Source organism: Styela clava, chromosome 2 (genome assembly GCF_964204865.1).
Source record: "Styela clava chromosome 2, kaStyClav1.hap1.2, whole genome shotgun sequence".
Taxonomy (NCBI): domain Eukaryota; kingdom Metazoa; phylum Chordata; class Ascidiacea; order Stolidobranchia; family Styelidae; genus Styela; species Styela clava.
This window is the reverse complement of record NC_135251.1, coordinates 9,418,279-9,431,782: the sequence shown is the minus strand read 5'-3', so window position 1 is coordinate 9,431,782 and position 13,504 is coordinate 9,418,279. Positions and strand designations below refer to the sequence as shown.

At 39.6% G+C, this 13,504-nt stretch overlaps 31 non-coding genes across 31 annotated transcripts; 19 read left to right on the top strand and 12 right to left on the bottom strand.

Annotated features, from left to right (window-relative positions):
- Nucleotides 1-145: 145 nt before the first annotated feature.
- On the bottom strand, nucleotides 146-227 carry Trnas-aga (transfer RNA serine (anticodon AGA)). Its single transcript has one exon. It is a non-coding gene; the product is annotated as a tRNA-Ser (tRNA).
- A 169-nt stretch (nucleotides 228-396) lies between these two features.
- Nucleotides 397-469, top strand: Trnaf-gaa (transfer RNA phenylalanine (anticodon GAA)). Its single transcript has one exon. It is a non-coding gene; the product is annotated as a tRNA-Phe (tRNA).
- Nucleotides 470-1,104: 635 nt separating this feature from the next.
- On the top strand, nucleotides 1,105-1,177 carry Trnaf-gaa (transfer RNA phenylalanine (anticodon GAA)). Its single transcript has one exon. It is a non-coding gene; the product is annotated as a tRNA-Phe (tRNA).
- A 267-nt stretch (nucleotides 1,178-1,444) lies between these two features.
- On the bottom strand, nucleotides 1,445-1,526 carry Trnas-aga (transfer RNA serine (anticodon AGA)). Its single transcript has one exon. It is a non-coding gene; the product is annotated as a tRNA-Ser (tRNA).
- Nucleotides 1,527-1,695: 169 nt separating this feature from the next.
- Nucleotides 1,696-1,768, top strand: Trnaf-gaa (transfer RNA phenylalanine (anticodon GAA)). The gene has a single exon. It is a non-coding gene; the product is annotated as a tRNA-Phe (tRNA).
- Nucleotides 1,769-2,105: 337 nt separating this feature from the next.
- Nucleotides 2,106-2,178, top strand: Trnaf-gaa (transfer RNA phenylalanine (anticodon GAA)). Its single transcript has one exon. It is a non-coding gene; the product is annotated as a tRNA-Phe (tRNA).
- Nucleotides 2,179-3,728: 1,550 nt separating this feature from the next.
- Nucleotides 3,729-3,801, top strand: Trnaf-gaa (transfer RNA phenylalanine (anticodon GAA)). The gene has a single exon. It is a non-coding gene; the product is annotated as a tRNA-Phe (tRNA).
- A 337-nt stretch (nucleotides 3,802-4,138) lies between these two features.
- On the top strand, nucleotides 4,139-4,211 carry Trnaf-gaa (transfer RNA phenylalanine (anticodon GAA)). Its single transcript has one exon. It is a non-coding gene; the product is annotated as a tRNA-Phe (tRNA).
- A 267-nt stretch (nucleotides 4,212-4,478) lies between these two features.
- On the bottom strand, nucleotides 4,479-4,560 carry Trnas-aga (transfer RNA serine (anticodon AGA)). The gene has a single exon. It is a non-coding gene; the product is annotated as a tRNA-Ser (tRNA).
- A 426-nt stretch (nucleotides 4,561-4,986) lies between these two features.
- Nucleotides 4,987-5,068, bottom strand: Trnas-aga (transfer RNA serine (anticodon AGA)). Its single transcript has one exon. It is a non-coding gene; the product is annotated as a tRNA-Ser (tRNA).
- A 169-nt stretch (nucleotides 5,069-5,237) lies between these two features.
- Nucleotides 5,238-5,310, top strand: Trnaf-gaa (transfer RNA phenylalanine (anticodon GAA)). Its single transcript has one exon. It is a non-coding gene; the product is annotated as a tRNA-Phe (tRNA).
- Nucleotides 5,311-5,945: 635 nt separating this feature from the next.
- Nucleotides 5,946-6,018, top strand: Trnaf-gaa (transfer RNA phenylalanine (anticodon GAA)). The gene has a single exon. It is a non-coding gene; the product is annotated as a tRNA-Phe (tRNA).
- Nucleotides 6,019-6,285: 267 nt separating this feature from the next.
- Nucleotides 6,286-6,367, bottom strand: Trnas-aga (transfer RNA serine (anticodon AGA)). The gene has a single exon. It is a non-coding gene; the product is annotated as a tRNA-Ser (tRNA).
- Nucleotides 6,368-6,536: 169 nt separating this feature from the next.
- On the top strand, nucleotides 6,537-6,609 carry Trnaf-gaa (transfer RNA phenylalanine (anticodon GAA)). Its single transcript has one exon. It is a non-coding gene; the product is annotated as a tRNA-Phe (tRNA).
- A 337-nt stretch (nucleotides 6,610-6,946) lies between these two features.
- Nucleotides 6,947-7,019, top strand: Trnaf-gaa (transfer RNA phenylalanine (anticodon GAA)). Its single transcript has one exon. It is a non-coding gene; the product is annotated as a tRNA-Phe (tRNA).
- Nucleotides 7,020-7,290: 271 nt separating this feature from the next.
- Trnas-aga (transfer RNA serine (anticodon AGA)) lies at nucleotides 7,291-7,372 on the bottom strand. The gene has a single exon. It is a non-coding gene; the product is annotated as a tRNA-Ser (tRNA).
- A 97-nt stretch (nucleotides 7,373-7,469) lies between these two features.
- Nucleotides 7,470-7,542, top strand: Trnaf-gaa (transfer RNA phenylalanine (anticodon GAA)). The gene has a single exon. It is a non-coding gene; the product is annotated as a tRNA-Phe (tRNA).
- Nucleotides 7,543-7,798: 256 nt separating this feature from the next.
- Nucleotides 7,799-7,880, bottom strand: Trnas-aga (transfer RNA serine (anticodon AGA)). The gene has a single exon. It is a non-coding gene; the product is annotated as a tRNA-Ser (tRNA).
- A 169-nt stretch (nucleotides 7,881-8,049) lies between these two features.
- On the top strand, nucleotides 8,050-8,122 carry Trnaf-gaa (transfer RNA phenylalanine (anticodon GAA)). The gene has a single exon. It is a non-coding gene; the product is annotated as a tRNA-Phe (tRNA).
- Nucleotides 8,123-8,758: 636 nt separating this feature from the next.
- On the top strand, nucleotides 8,759-8,831 carry Trnaf-gaa (transfer RNA phenylalanine (anticodon GAA)). Its single transcript has one exon. It is a non-coding gene; the product is annotated as a tRNA-Phe (tRNA).
- A 267-nt stretch (nucleotides 8,832-9,098) lies between these two features.
- Trnas-aga (transfer RNA serine (anticodon AGA)) lies at nucleotides 9,099-9,180 on the bottom strand. Its single transcript has one exon. It is a non-coding gene; the product is annotated as a tRNA-Ser (tRNA).
- A 492-nt stretch (nucleotides 9,181-9,672) lies between these two features.
- On the bottom strand, nucleotides 9,673-9,754 carry Trnas-aga (transfer RNA serine (anticodon AGA)). Its single transcript has one exon. It is a non-coding gene; the product is annotated as a tRNA-Ser (tRNA).
- A 169-nt stretch (nucleotides 9,755-9,923) lies between these two features.
- Nucleotides 9,924-9,996, top strand: Trnaf-gaa (transfer RNA phenylalanine (anticodon GAA)). The gene has a single exon. It is a non-coding gene; the product is annotated as a tRNA-Phe (tRNA).
- Nucleotides 9,997-10,632: 636 nt separating this feature from the next.
- Trnaf-gaa (transfer RNA phenylalanine (anticodon GAA)) lies at nucleotides 10,633-10,705 on the top strand. Its single transcript has one exon. It is a non-coding gene; the product is annotated as a tRNA-Phe (tRNA).
- Nucleotides 10,706-10,962: 257 nt separating this feature from the next.
- Trnas-aga (transfer RNA serine (anticodon AGA)) lies at nucleotides 10,963-11,044 on the bottom strand. The gene has a single exon. It is a non-coding gene; the product is annotated as a tRNA-Ser (tRNA).
- Nucleotides 11,045-11,213: 169 nt separating this feature from the next.
- Trnaf-gaa (transfer RNA phenylalanine (anticodon GAA)) lies at nucleotides 11,214-11,286 on the top strand. The gene has a single exon. It is a non-coding gene; the product is annotated as a tRNA-Phe (tRNA).
- Nucleotides 11,287-11,927: 641 nt separating this feature from the next.
- Trnaf-gaa (transfer RNA phenylalanine (anticodon GAA)) lies at nucleotides 11,928-12,000 on the top strand. Its single transcript has one exon. It is a non-coding gene; the product is annotated as a tRNA-Phe (tRNA).
- A 263-nt stretch (nucleotides 12,001-12,263) lies between these two features.
- On the bottom strand, nucleotides 12,264-12,345 carry Trnas-aga (transfer RNA serine (anticodon AGA)). Its single transcript has one exon. It is a non-coding gene; the product is annotated as a tRNA-Ser (tRNA).
- Nucleotides 12,346-12,514: 169 nt separating this feature from the next.
- Trnaf-gaa (transfer RNA phenylalanine (anticodon GAA)) lies at nucleotides 12,515-12,587 on the top strand. The gene has a single exon. It is a non-coding gene; the product is annotated as a tRNA-Phe (tRNA).
- Nucleotides 12,588-12,850: 263 nt separating this feature from the next.
- Trnas-aga (transfer RNA serine (anticodon AGA)) lies at nucleotides 12,851-12,932 on the bottom strand. Its single transcript has one exon. It is a non-coding gene; the product is annotated as a tRNA-Ser (tRNA).
- Nucleotides 12,933-13,101: 169 nt separating this feature from the next.
- On the top strand, nucleotides 13,102-13,174 carry Trnaf-aaa (transfer RNA phenylalanine (anticodon AAA)). The gene has a single exon. It is a non-coding gene; the product is annotated as a tRNA-Phe (tRNA).
- Nucleotides 13,175-13,504: the final 330 nt, after the last annotated feature.

Here is a 13,504-nt window from a genome sequence, read left to right as displayed (position 1 = left end):
TAAATTTGAAAAATCGACCTTCTCCAAATATGTCCTTTGAACAGATCGGAAAATTGATTGGTAAAACGTCAGGATGGCAAAGGAAGTATAGAAAGTCGATAGCATGTAAACCAATGTATACAATTTCATCAGATTAGGAGAACGGCGTTGTCGGCAGGATTCGAACCTGCGCGGGCAGAGCCCAACAGATTTCTAGTCTGTCGCCTTAACCACTCGGCCACGACAACTGCGGCACATTCTGATTCAGATATTACTATAAAAAACGTATAACGATGGCCAATCCGAGAAGATTTGTTTCCAAATACTTCAACTAGTTGATATACCGTGTTTTTATTACAATAATATGGAAGTATCCCAGCAAAAATGACCTGAATCCAGCAACGAATACAAACGTCTGCCTCGATAGCTCAGTCGGGAGAGCGTCAGACTGAAGATCTGAAGGTCCCTGGTTCAATCCCGGGTCGAGGCATTATTTACTTTTAAACTATAAAGACCACAGTGATTGTTCTTGTGCCTACTTGAGGCGAATAGGAAAAAAAACTGAGAGAAAGTCCAATCAACGAACTTGCGTGATGTTAATCCAAATAAATTTGAAGACCCGACCTTCTCCAAATAAATCCCTTGAACAGATCACAGCATTGATTGGGAAAATGTCAGGATGGAAAGTGAAACAAGTAATGTGAATACCATGTAAACAAATGTATAAACAATTTCGTCAAATAAGGGGATCGGCGTTGTCCGCAGGATTCAAATCATTTCAGCAGATCACAGCATTAATTGGGGAAACATCAGGATAAAAAACGAACCAAATAAAGTGAATATCATGTAAACAAATGTATAAACAATTTTGTCAAATAAGGGGAACGGCGTTGTCCGCAGGATTCAAACCTGCGCGGGTAGAGCCCAACAGGTTTCTAGTCTGTCGCCTTATCCACACGGTCACGACAACTGCAGCACATTCTGATTGCCAATAGATTGTCACTTGGTTAATATTTTCATCTGAATACTTTAACAGGTCGATATACCGTTTTAACACAAAATATGGAATTTTGATTTTGTATCACATCAAAAATGACAAGAATTCAGCAACGGCTCCAAACGTCTGCCTCGATAGCTCAGTCGGGAGAGCGTCAGACTGAAGATCTGAAGGTCCCTGGTTCAATCCCGGGTCGAGGCATTATTTACTTTTAAACTCCAAAGAACCACAGTGATTGTTCTTGTGCCTACTTGAGGCAAATAAAAGATTGAGAGAAACTCCAAGCAACAAACTTGCGTGATGTTAATTAAACAAAATAAATTTGACAAATCTACCATCTCCAAATATGTCCTTTGAACAGATCGCAACATTGATTGGTAAAAAGCCATGATGGCAAAGGAAGTATAGAAAGTCGATAGCATGTAAACCAATGTATATATATACAATTTCATCAAATTAGGAGAACGGCGTTGTCGGCAGGATTCGAACTTGCGCGGGCAGAGCCCAACAGATTTCTAGTCTGTCGCCTTAACCACTCGGCCACGACAACTGCGGCACATTCTGATTCAGATATTACTATAAAAAACGTATAACGATGGCCAATCCGAGAAGATTTGTTTCCAAATACTTCAACTAGTTAATATACCGTGTTTTTATTACAATAATATGGAAGTATCCCAGCAAAAATGACCTGAATCCAGCAACGAATACTAACGTCTGCCTCGATAGCTCAGTCGGGAGAGCGTCAGACCGAAGATCTGAAGGTCCCTGGTTCAATCCCGGGTCGAGGCATTATTTACTTTTAAACTATAAAGACCACAGTGATTGTTTTTGTGCCTACTTGAGGCAAATAGAAAAAAAAACTGAGAGAAAGTCCAATCAACGAACTTGCGTGATGTTAATCCAAATAAATTTGAATAACCCACCTTCTCCAAATAAATCCCTTGAACAGATCACAGCATTGATTGGGAAAATGTCAGGATGGAAAGTGATTAGTTAATGGTCACTTGGTTAATATTTTTATCTGAATACTTTAACAGGTCGATATACCGTTTTAACACAAAATATGGAATTTTGATTTTGTATCACATCAAAAATTACACGAATTCAGCAACGGCTCCAAACGTCTGCCTCGATAGCTCAGTCGGGAGAGCGTCAGACTGAAGATCTGAAGGTCCCTGGTTCAATCCCGGGTCGAGGCATTATTTACTTTTAAACTCCAAAGAACCACAGTGATTGTTCTTGTGCCTACGTGCGGCAAATAAAAGATTGAGAGAAACTCCAAGCAACAAACTTGCGTGATGTTAAACAAAATAAATTTGACAAATCTACCATCTCCAAATATGTCCTTTGAACAGATCGCAATATTGATTGGTAAAACGCCAGGATTACAAAGAAAATATAGAAAGTCATATAATGAACATCTTCCATACATCTTTGCTTGAGTGCGCATTTCTGGGATGGACTTATGATTTTGTTTAGTACTGGTTCTAATCGTTTAACAAGGATTCTTGATAGGATTTTATAATCTGCATTGAGCGTTGGGATTGGCCTCCAATTTTTTAAATTTGTTTTGTCTCCCTTCTTGTATACTAATTTAACTTTCGCTATGGTAGCAGATTTTGGTATTTGGCCGAAATATAATATGTTATTCATAAGTTGAGTAAATTGCTTTTTAATAGAGTTCCAGAAGGTCAGGTAGAATTCTTTGGATAGACCATCAAATCCTGGGGATTTATCGTTTCCCATAAATTTTATTGCCCTATATACCTCTTCTTGTGAGATATAGCTTTCTAGTATAATATTATCCTCATCTGCATTTTTAGAAGAGCCCATTAAGTTTAGATAACGATTTTGGTATTGTTCTTGCGTTATATTCTCTTTGCCCCATAGGTTCTTATAGAAACTTTCTACTATTGATATGATCTCCCCGGGATTTGTCTGTACATTTTGGTCATTTGTCACCAGCTCTTCTATTGTTGTTTGCCTAGATCTGCGCCGGATTTTTTCATAAAAGGTTTTGGTGGGCCTTTCCCCTTCTTCAAGGTTTTTCATTTTTGCCATTAGTATGTCCCTTTTGTTTCGTTCATCTTGAATTATCTCGATCTGCGATTTTAGCCTTTTGATTTCGATCATGTTTTCCGCTTTCCCCTCATTGATTAGTATATCAAATCTTTTTCGAATTTGCATTAAGCTATTATTGTGGTCACGTGTCCGGAATTTCGAGTAGGCAATGGTTTGTTTTTTAACCCTCTTTTTCACATAGTCCCACCAGTCCGACAAGTAATCAAAGTTTTCGATATCCGTGAGTGCGTCTTTATATGTATTTTGGATGATGGTGATATACGTGGGGTCCTTATATAGCGCGGTGTTATTGCGCCACGTTCCTTTGCCCCATCGAACCTTTTTGGTTTGTTCTAGTGTAATTTGTGGGCATAGTATGTGATCCGAAACAGTGTTGGGTATATGGGTTATGTCCGAAATGATGCTATTTACATTGGCCGAGTTATATATCCGGTCTATTCTCTCCCGACTGAGGGGAAGATTTCTAGTCTGTGGCCTTAACCACTCGGCCACGACAACTGCGGCACATTCTGATTCAGATATTACTATAAAAAACGTATAACGATGGCCAATCCGAGAAGATTTGTTTCCAAATACTTCAACTAGTTGATATACCGTGTTTTTATTACAATAATATGGAAGTATCCCAGCAAAAATGACCTGAATCCAGCAACGAATACAAACGTCTGCCTCGATAGCTCAGTCGGGAGAGCGTCAGACCGAAGATCTGAAGGTCCCTGGTTCAATCCCGGGTCGAGGCATTATTTACTTTTAAACTATAAAGACCACAGTGATTGTTTTTGTGCCTACTTGAGGCAAATAGAAAAAAAAACTGAGAGAAAGTCCAATCAACGAACTTGCGTGATGTTAATCCAAATAAATTTGAATAACCCACCTTCTCCAAATAAATCCCTTGAACAGATCACAGCATTGATTGGGAAAATGTCAGGATGGAAAGTGATTAGTTAATGGTCACTTGGTTAATATTTTTATCTGAATACTTTAACAGGTCGATATACCGTTTTAACACAAAATATGGAATTTTGATTTTGTATCACATCAAAAATTACACGAATTCAGCAACGGCTCCAAACGTCTGCCTCGATAGCTCGGTCGGGAGAGCGTCAGACTGAAGATCTGAAGGTCCCTGGTTCAATCCCGGGTCGAGGCATTATTTACTTTTAAACTCCAAAGAACCACAGTGATTGTTCTTGTGCCTACGTGCGGCAAATAAAAGATTGAGAGAAACTCCAAGCAACAAACTTGCGTGATGTTAAACAAAATAAATTTGACAAATCTACCATCTCCAAATATGTCCTTTGAACAGATCGCAACATTGATTGGTAAAACGCCAGGATGGCAAAGAAAATATAGAAAGTCGATAGCATGTAAACCAATGTATATATATATATACAATTTCATCAAATTGAGAGGACGGCGTTGTCGGCAGAATTCGAACCTGCGCAGGCAGAGCCCAACAGATTTCTAGTCTGTCGCCTTAACCACTCGGCCACGACAACTGCGGCACATTCTGATTCAGATATTACTATAAAAAACGTATAACGATGGCCAATCCGAGAAGATTTGACAAGAATTCAGCAACGGCTCCAAACGTCTGCCTCGATAGCTCAGTCGGGGGAGCGTCAGACTGAAGATCTGAAGGTCCCTGGTTCAATCACGGGTCGAGGCATTATTTACTTTTAAACTACAAAGAACCACAGTGATTGTTCTTGTGCCTACTTGCGGCAAATAAAAGATTGAGGAAACTCCAAGCAACAAACTTGCGTGATGTTAAACAAAATAAATTTGAAAAATCGACCTTCTCCAAATATGTCCTTTGAACAGATCGGAAAATTGATTGGTAAAACGTCAGGATGGCAAAGGAAGTATAGAAAGTCGATAGCATGTAAACCAATGTATACAATTTCATCAAATTAGGAGAACGGCGTTGTCGGCAGGATTCGAACCTGCGCGGGCAGAGCCCAACAGATTTCTAGTCTGTGGCCTTAACCACTCGGCCACGACAACTGCGGCACATTCTGATTCAGATATTACTATAAAAAACGTATAACGATGGCCAATCCGAGAAGATTTGTTTCCAAATACTTCAACTAGTTGATATACCGTGTTTTTATTACAATAATATGGAAGTATCCCAGCAAAAATGACCTGAATCCAGCAACGAATACAAACGTCTGCCTCGATAGTTCAGTCGGGAGAGCGTCAGACTGAAGATCTGAAGGTCCCTGGTTCAATCCCGGGTCGAGGCATTATTTACTTTTAAACTATAAAGACCACAGTGATTGTTCTTGTGCCTACTTGAGGCAAATAGGAAAAAAAACTGAGAGAAAGTCCAATCAACGAACTTGCGTGATGTTAATCCAAATAAATTTGAATAACCGACCTTCTCCAAATAAATCCCTTGAACAGATCACAGCATTGATTGGGAAAATGTCAGGATGGAAAGTGAAACAAGTAATGTGAATACCATGTAAACAAATGTATAAACAATTTCGTCAAATAAGGGGAACGGCGTTGTCCGCAGGATTCAAATCACTTCAGCAGATCACAGCATTAATTGGGGAAACATCAGGATAAAAAACGAACCGAATAAAGTGAATATCATGTAAACAAATGTATAAACAATTTTGTCAAATAAGGGGATCGGCGTTGTCCGCAGGATTCAAACCTGCGCGGGTAGAGCACAACAGGTTTCTAGTCTGTCGCCTCATCCACACGGTCACGACAACTGCAGCACATTCTGATTGCCAATAGATTGTCACTTGGTTAATATTTTCATCTGAATACTTTAACAGGTCGATATACCGTTTTAACACAAAATATGGAATTTTGATTTTGTATCACATCAAAAATGACAAGAATTCAGCAACGGCTCCAAACGTCTGCCTCGATAGCTCAGTCGGGAGAGCGTCAGACTGAAGATCTGAAGGTCCCTGGTTCAATCCCGGGTCGAGGCATTATTTACTTTTAAACTCCAAAGAACCACAGTGATTGTTCTTGTGCCTACTTGAGGCAAATAAAAGATTGAGAGAAACTCCAAGCAACAAACTTGCGTGATGTTAATTAAACAAAATAAATTTGACAAATCTACCATCTCCAAATATGTCCTTTGAACAGATCGCAACATTGATTGGTAAAACGCCAGGATGGCAAAGGAAGTATAGAAAGTCGATAGCATGTAAACCAATGTATATATATACAATTTCATCAAATTAGGAGAACGGCGTTGTCGGCAGGATTCGAACTTGCGCGGGCAGAGCCCAACAGATTTCTAGTCTGTCGCCTTAACCACTCGGCCACGACAACTGCGGCACATTCTGATTCAGATATTACTATAAAAAACGTATAACGGTGGCCAATCCGAGAAGATTTGTTTCCAAATACTTCAACTAGTTGATATACCGTGTTTTTATTACAATAATATGGAAGTATCCCAGCAAAAATGACCTGAATCCAGCAACGAATACTAACGTCTGCCTCGATAGCTCAGTCGGGAGAGCGTCAGACCGAAGATCTGAAGGTCCCTGGTTCAATCCCGGGTCGAGGCATTATTTACTTTTAAACTATAAAGACCACAGTGATTGTTCTTGTGCCTACTTGAGGCAAATAGAAAAAAAAAATGAAAGAAAGTCCAATCAACGAACTTGCGTGATGTAAATCCAAATAAATTTGAATAACCCACCTTCTCCAAATAAATCCCTTGAACAGATCACAGCATTGATTGGGAAAATGTCAGGATGGAAAGTGATTGGTTAATGGTCACTTGGTTAATATTTTTATCTGAATACTTTAACAGGTCGATATACCGTTTTAACACAAAATATGGAATTTGGATTTTGTATCACATCAAAAATTACACGAATTCAGCAACAGCTCCAAACGTCTGCCTCGATAGCTCAGTCGGGAGAGCGTCAGACTGAAGATCTGAAGGTCCCTGGTTCAATCCCGGGTCGAGGCATTATTTACTTTTAAACTCCAAAGAACCACAGTGATTGTTCTTGTGCCTACTTGAGGCAAATAAAAGATTGAGAAAAACTCCAAGCCACAAACTTGCGTGATGTTAAACAAAATAAATTTGACAAATCTACCATCTCCAAATATGTCATTTGAACAGATCGCAACATTGATTGGTAAAACGCCAGGATGGCAAAGAAAGTATAGAAAGTCGATAGCATGTAAACCAATGTATATATATATATATATACAATTTCATCAAATTGGGAGGACGGCGTTGTCGGCAGAATTCGAACCTGCGCGGGCAGAGCCTAACAGATTTCTAGTCTGTCGCCTTAACCACTCGGCCACGACAACTGCGGCACATTCTGATTCAGATATTACTATAAAAAACGTATAACGATGGCCAATCCGAGAAGATTTGACAAGAATTCAGCAACGGCTCCAAACGTCTGCCTCGATAGCTCAGTCGGGAGAGCGTCAGACTGAAGATCTGAAGGTCCCTGGTTCAATCACGGGTCGAGGCATTATTTACTTTTAAACAACAAAGAACCACAGTGATTGTTCTTGTGCCTACTTGCGGCAAATAAAAGATTGAGGAAACTCCAAGCAACAAACTTGCGTGATGTTAAACAAAATAAATTTGAAAAATCGACCTTCTCCAAATATGTCCTTTGAACAGATCGGAAAATTGATTGGTAAAACGTCAGTATGGCAAAGGAAGTATAGAAAGTCGATAGCATGTAAACCAATGTATACAATTTCATCAAATTAGGAGAACGGCGTTGTCGGCAGGATTCGAACCTGCGCGGGCAGAGCCCAACAGATTTCTAGTCTGTCGCCTTAACCACTCGGCCACGACAACTGCGGCACATTCTGATTCAGATATTACTATAAAAAACGTATAACGATGGCCAATCCGAGAAGATTTGTTTCCAAATACTTCAACTAGTTGATATACCGTGTTTTTATTACAATAATATGGAAGTATCCCAGCAAAAATGACCTGAATCCAGCAACGAATACAAACGTCTACCTCGATAGCTCAGTCGGGAGAGCGTCAGACTGAAGATCTGAAGGTCCCTGGTTCAATCCCGGGTCGAGGCATTATTTACTTTTAAACTATAAAGACCACAGTAATTGTTCTTGTGCCTACTTGAGGCAAATAGAAAAAAAAAACTGAGAGAAAGTCCAATCAACGAACTTGCGTGATGTTAATCCGAATAAATTTGAATAACCGACCTTCTCCAAATAAATCCCTTGAACAGATCACAGCATTGATTGGGAAAATGTCAGGATGGAAAGTGAAACAAGTAATGTGAATACCATGTAAACAAATGTATAAACAATTTCGTCAAATAAGGGGAACGGCGTTGTCCGCAGGATTCAAATCATTTCAGCAGATCACAGAATTAATTGGGGAAACATCAGGATGAAAAACGAACCAAATAAAGTGAATATCATGTAAACAAATGTATAAACAATTTTGTCAAATAAGGGGAACGGCGATGTCCGCAGGATTCAAACCTGCGCGGGTAGAGCCCAACAGGTTTCTAGTCTGTCGCCTTATCCACACGGTCACGACAACTGCAGCACATTCTGATTGCCAATAGATTGTCACTTGGTTAATATTTTCATCTGAATACTTTAACAGGTCGATATACCGTTTTAACACAAAATATGGAATTTTGATTTTGTATCACATCAAAAATGACAAGAATTCAGCAACGGCTCGAAACGTCTGCCTCGATAGCTCAGTCGGGAGAGCGTCAGACTGAAGATCTGAAGGTCCCTGGTTCAATCCCGGGTCGAGGCATTATTTACTTTTAAACTCCAAAGAACCACAGTGATTGTTCTTGTGCCTACTTGAGGCAAATAAAAGATAGAGAGAAACTCCAAGCAACAAACTTGCGTGATGTTAATTAAACAAAATAAATTTGACAAATCTACCATCTCCAAATATGTCCTTTGAACAGATCGCAACATTAATTGGTAAAACGCCAGGATGGCAAAGGAAGTATAGAAAGTCGATAGCATGTAAACCAATGTATATATATACAATTTCATCAAATTAGGAGAACGGCGTTGTCGGCAGGATTCGAACTTGCGCGGGCAGAGCCCAACAGATTTCTAGTCTGCCGCCTTAACCACTCGGCCACGACAACTGCGGCACATTCTGATTGCCAATAGATTGTCACTTGGTTAATATTTTTATCTGAATACTTTAACAGGTCGATATACCGTTTTAACACAAAATATGGAATTTTGAATTTGTATCACATCAAAAATGACAAAAATTCAGCAACGACTCCAAACGTCTGCCTCGAAAGCTCTGTCGGGAGAGCGTCAGATTGAAGATCTGAAGGTCCCTGGTTCAATCCCGGGTCGAGGCATTATTTACTTTTAAACTACAAAGAACCACAGTTATTGTTCTTGTGCCTACTTGCGGCAAATAAAAGATTGAGGAAACTCCAAGCAACAAACTTGCGTGATGTTAAACAAAATAAATTTGAAAAATCGACCTTCTCCAAATATGTCCTTTGAACAGATCGGAAAATTGATTGGTAAAACGTCAGGATGGCAAAGGAAGTATAGAAAGTCGATAGCATGTAAACCAATGTATATATATATACAATTTCATCAAATTAGGAGAACGGCGTTGTCGGCAGGATTCGAACCTGCGCGGGCAGAGCCCAACAGATTTCTAGTCTGTCGCCTTAACCACTCGGCCACGACAACTGCGGCACATTCTGATTCAGATATTACTATAAAAAACGTATAACGATGGCCAATCCGAGAAGATTTGTTTCCAAATACTTCAACTAGTTGATATACCGTGTTTTTATTACAATAATATGGAAGTATCCCAGCAAAAATGACCTGAATCCAGCAACGAATACTAACGTCTGCCTCGATAGCTCAGTCGGGAGAGCGTCAGACTGAAGATCTGAAGGTCCCTGGTTCAATCTCGGGTCGAGGCATTATTTACTTTTAAACTATAAAGACCACAGTGATTGTTCTTGTGCCTACTTGAGGCAAATAGAAAAAAAAAACTGAGAGAAAGTCCAATCAACGAACTTGCGTGATGTTAATCCAAATAATTTTGAATAACCGACCTTCTCCAAATAAATCCCTTGAACAGATCACAGCATTGATTGGGAAAATGTCAGGATGGAAAGTGAACCAAGTAAAGTGAATACCATGTAAACAAATGTATAAACAATTTCGTCAAATAAGGGGAACGGCGTTGTCCGCAGGATTCAAATCATTTCAGCAGATCACAGCATTAATTGGGGAAATATCAGGATGAAAAACGAACCAAATAAAGTGAATATCATGTAAACAAATGTATAAACAATTTCGTCAAATAAGGGGAACGGCGTTGTCCGCAGGATTCAAACCTGCGCGGGTAGAGCCCAACAGGTTTCTAGTCTGTCGCCTTATCCACACGGTCACGACAACTGGAGCACATTCTGATTGCCAATAGATTGTCACTCGGTTGATATTTTTATCTGAATACTTTAACAGGTCGATATACCGTTTTAACACAAAATATGGAATTTTGATTTTGTATCACATCACAAATGACAAGAAATCAGTAACGGCTCCAAACGTCTGCCTCGATAGCTCAGTCGGGAGAGCGTCAGACTGAAGATCTGAAGGTCCCTGGTTCAATCCCGGGTCGAGGCATTATTTACTTTTAAACTACAAAGAACCACAGTGATTGTTCTTGTGCCTACTTGAGGCAAATAAAAGATTGAGAGAAACTCCAAGCAACAAACTTGCGTGATGTTAAACAAAATAAATTTGAAAAATTGACCTTCTCCAAATATGTCCTTTGAACAGATCGGAAAATTGATTGGTAAAACGTCAGGATGGCAAAGGAAGTATAGAAAGTCGATAGCATGTAAACCAATGCATACAATTTCATCAAATTAGGAGAACGGCGTTGTCGGCAGGATTCGAACTTGCGCGGGCAGAGCCCAACAGATTTCTAGTCTGTCGCCTTAACCACTCGGCCACGACAACTGCGGCACATTCTGATTCAGATATTACTATAAAAAACGTATAACGATGGCCAATCCGAGAAGATTTGTTTCCAAATATTTCAACTAGTTGATATACCGTGTTTTTATTACAATAATATGGAAGTATCCCAGCAAAAATGACCTGAATCCAGCAACGAATACTAACGTCTGCCTCGATAGCTCAGTCGGGAGAGCGTCAGACTGAAGATCTGAAAGTCCCTGGTTCAATCCCGGGTCGAGGCATTATTTACTTTTAAACTATAAAGACCACAGTGATTGTTCTTGTGCCTACTTGAGGCAAATAGAAAAAAAAACTGAGAGAAAGTCCAATCGACGAACTTGCAAATCTCCAAATAAACTCCAAATAAATTTGAATAACCGACCTTCTCCAAATAAATCCCTTGAACAGATCACAGCATTGATTGGGAAAATGTCAGGATGGAAAGTGAACCAGGTAAAGTGAATACCATGTAAACAAATGTATAAACAATTTCGTCAAATAAGGGGAACGGCGTTGTCAGCAGGATTCAAATCATTTCAGCAGAACACAGCATTAATTGGGGAAATATCAGGATGAAAAACGAACCAAATAAAGTGAATATCATGTAAACAAATGTATAAACAATTTCGTCAAATAAGGGGAACGGCGTTGTCCGCAGGATTCAAACCTGCGCGGGTAGAGCCCAGCAGGTTTCTAGTCTGTCGCCTTATCCACACGGTCACGACAACTGCAGCACATTCTGATTGCCAATAGATTGTCACTTGGTTAATATTTTTATCTGAATACTTTAACAGGTCGATATACCGTTTTAACACAAAATATGGAATTTTGATTTTGTATCACATCAAAAATGACACGAATTCAGCAACGGCTCCAAACGTCTGCCTCGATAGCTCAGTCGGGAGAGCGTCAGACTGAAGATCTGAAGGTCCCTGGTTCAATCCCGGGTCGAGGCATTATTTACTTTTAAACTCCAAAGAACCACAGTGATTGTTCTTGTGCCTACTTGAGGCAAATAAAAGATTGAAAGAAACTCCAAGCAACAAACTTGCGTGATGTTGAACAAAATAAATTTGACAAATCTACCATCTCCAAATATGTCCTTTGAACAGATCGGAAAATTGATTGGTAAAACGTCAGGATGGCAAAGGAAGTATAGAAAGTCGATAGCATGTAAACCAATGTATATATATACAATTTCATCAAATTAGGAGAACGGCGTTGTCGGCAGGATTCGAACTTGCGCGGGCAGAGCCCAACAGATTTCTATTCTGTCGCCTTAACCACTCGGCCACGACAACTGCGGCACATTGTGATTCAGATATTACTATAAAAAACGTATAACGATGGCCAATCCGAGAAGATTTGTTTCCAAATACTTCAACTAGTTGATATACCGTGTTTTTATTGCAATAATATGGAAGTATCCCAGCAAAAATGACCTGAATCCAGCAACGAATACTAACGTCTGCCTCGATAGCTCAGTCGGGAGAGCGTCAGACCGAAGATCTGAAGGTCCCTGGTTCAATCCCGGGTCGAGGCATTATTTACTTTTAAACTATAAAGACCACAGTGATTGTTCTTGTGCCTACTTGCGGCAAATAAAAGATTGAGGAAACTCCAAGCAACAAACTTGCGTGATGTTAAACAAAATAAATTTGAAAAATCGACCTTCTCCAAATATGTCCTTTGAACAGATCGGAAAATTGATTGGTAAAACGTCAGGATGGCAAAGGAAGTATAGAAAGTCGATAGCATGTAAACCAATGTATATATATATACAATTTGATCAAACTAGGAGAACGGCGTTGTCGGCAGGATTCGAACCTGCGCGGGCAGAGCCCAACAGATTTCTAGTCTGTCGCCTTAACCACTCGGCCACGACAACTTCGGCACATTCTGATTCAGATATTACTATAAAAAACGTATAACTATGGCCAATCCGAGAAGATTTGTTTCCAAATACTTCAACTAGTTGATATACCGTGTTTTTATTACAACAATATGGAAGTATCCCAACAAAAATGACCTGAATCCAGCAACGAATACTAACGTCTGCCTCAATAGCTCAGTCGGGAGAGCGTCAGACTAAAGATCTGAAGGTCCCTGGTTCAATCCCGGGTCGAGGCATTATTTACTTTTAAACTATAAAGACCACAGTGATTGTTCTTGTGCCTACTTGAGGCAAATAGAAAAAAAAACTGTGAGAAAGTCCAATCAACGAACTTGCGTGATGTTAATTCAAATAATTTTGAATAACCGACCTTCTCCAAATAAATCCCTTGAACAGATCACAGCATTGATTGTGAAAATGTCAGGATGGAAAGTGAACCAAGTAAAGTGAATACCATGTCAACAAATGTATAAACAATTTCGTCAAATAAGGGGAACGGCGTTGTCCGCAGGATTCAAATCATTTCAGCAGATCACAGCATTAATTGGGGAAATATCAGGTTGAAA